This window comes from Oncorhynchus masou, chromosome 14, assembly GCF_036934945.1.
Source record: "Oncorhynchus masou masou isolate Uvic2021 chromosome 14, UVic_Omas_1.1, whole genome shotgun sequence".
In the NCBI taxonomy this organism is placed as follows: Eukaryota; Metazoa; Chordata; class Actinopteri; order Salmoniformes; family Salmonidae; genus Oncorhynchus; species Oncorhynchus masou.
In genome coordinates, this window is record NC_088225.1 from 25,985,943 (window position 1) to 25,988,442 (window position 2,500).

Consider the following 2,500-nt stretch of genomic DNA (forward strand, 5'->3'; position numbering starts at 1 on the left):
ACAGGCAACATCTAATGTTCTCTATAATTTGATCAGTTGTGATATGATATTATTATGTAGTTCTGATAGTGTGTACATACAGAATGTGTGTGTAGTCTCTTCACCGCGGAGTCACATCTTACATCAAAGATCAAATGAGCTGGGTGATTTATTTGCTTGACTATTCCATTGATTACTTTATCCCTCACAGGTTACTACTGTCCTCTCTCCTTCCTCTCTCCTCCCTCCTCCCTCCTTTCCACCCTCCTCCCTCCTCTCTCTCCCTCCTCTTTCCACCCTCCTCCCTCCCTCCACCCTCCACCTCATCCATCCTCCCGCCTCCCTCCTCTCTCTACCTTCCTCTCTCCTCCCTCCACCCTCCTCTCTCCACCCTCCTCTCTCCACCCTCCTCCCTCCCTCCCTCCTCCCTCCTCCCTCCTCCCTCCTCCCTCCTCCCTCCTCCCTCCTCCCTCCTCTCTCACCTTCCTCTCTCCCTCCTCCCTCCTCTCTCTACCTTCCTCTCTCCTCCCTCCCTCCCTCCCTCCACCCTCCTCTCTCCACCCTCCTCTCTCACCCTCCTCTCTCTCCCTCCCCTCTCCCCGCCTCCCTCCTCCCTCCCTCCTCCCTCCTCCCTCCACCCTCCTCCTCCTCCCTCCCCCTCCTCCCTCCACCCTCCTCCTCTCCCTCCCTCCCTCCTCTCTCTACCTTCCCTCTCCTCCCTCCCTCCACCCTCCCTCTCCTCCTCCTCTCTCACCCTCCCCTCCTCCCTCCACCCTCCTCCCTCCACCCTCCCTCCCTCCCTCCTCCCCTCCACCCTCCTCGCTCCCTCCTCTCCCTCCCTCCTCCCTCCACCCTCCTCTCTCCCTCCTTCCTCCACTGTCAACCCTCCTCTCTCTCCCTTCTCCCTCCACCGCCCTCCCTCTCCTTCCTCCACTGTCCACCCTCCTCTCTCTCCCATCTCCCATCTCCCTCCCTCCTCCCTCCTCTCTCTCCCTCCTCCCTCCTCTCTCTCCCTTCTCCCTCCACCTCCCTCCCTCTCCTTCCTCCACTGTCCACCCTCCTCTCTCTCCCATCTCCCATCTCCCTCCCTCCTCCCTCCTCTCTCTCCCTCCTCCCTCCTCTCTCTCCCTTCTCCCTCCACCTCCCTCCTCCCTCCTCTCTCTCCCTCCTCCGTTCTCTCTCTCCCTTCTTCCTCCTCCCTCCCTCTCCTTCCTCCACTGTCCACCCTCCTCTCTCTCCCATCTTCCATCTCCCTCCCTCCTCCCTCCTCTCTCTCCCTCCTCCCTCCTCTCTCTCCCTTCTCCCTCCCTCTCCTTCCTCCACTGTCTACCCTCCTCTCTCTCTGCATATCACACTCCACAACCCATCTGTCCCATTCTCTCACTCACTGAGAGGGTGATGGAGAGACATTTTGGGAAAAGAGATAACGGGTAACAAGAGAAGAGAGAGGGGGTATAAAAGGAGAAGTAGTAATATATAGAATGTTAACATATAATAAAGGGAGATGGAATACTCAATACTCATATTCAAATACAGGTAATATCTCTGTCTCTCCCACACACTGTCACACAGATGCACTGTGTCAGATCGCCCACACCAGATAGATATGCATGTGTTTGATTGATATTGCTGGCAGAGATTGGGCAGGGATTCATTTGGGATTTTGCATTTAGATAGAACTCCAGTCACAGCCCATCTGTGAAGATCTTTCATGTCTGATGGAAGCCAACTACACACGCAGCACTGTCAATGTTTAATCTATTCATATGAACACGCATGCACACCGACACAGTAGATCTAACAGAAGGAAACCTTAGTAATGCAGCCCAGGTCAAGATTTAATACCCAGTAAAAGAGAGAGAGAGGGAGAGAGAGAGAGAGAGAGAGAGAGAGATAGCCATCCCACGGGAGAGAGATAGAACAGTGAAACAACTCAGCCATCCCACAGGAGAGAGATAGAACAGTGAAACAACTCAGCCATCCCACAGGAGAGAGATAGAACAGTGAAACAACTCAGCCATCCCACAGGAGAGAGATAGAACAGTGAAACAACTCATCCATCCCACAGGAGAGAGATAGAACAGTGAAACAACTCATCCATCCCACGGGAGAGAGATAGAACAGTGAAACGACTCATCCATCCCACAGGAGAGAGATAGAACAGTGAAACAACTCATCCATCCCACAGGAGAGAGATAGAACAGTGAAACAACTCATCCATCCCACAGGAGAGAGATAGAACAGTGAAACGACTCATCCATCCCACAGGAGAGAGATAGAACAGTGAAACGACTCATCCATCCCACGGGAGAGAGATAGAACAGTGAAACGACTCATCCATCCCACAGGAGAGAGATAGAACAGTGAAACGACTCATCCATCCCACAGGAGAGAGATAGAACAGTGAAACAACTCATCCATCCCACAGGAGAGAGATAGAACAGTGAAACAACTCATCCATCCCACAGGAGAGAGATAGAACAGTGAAACGACTCATCCATCCCACAGGAGAGAGATAGAA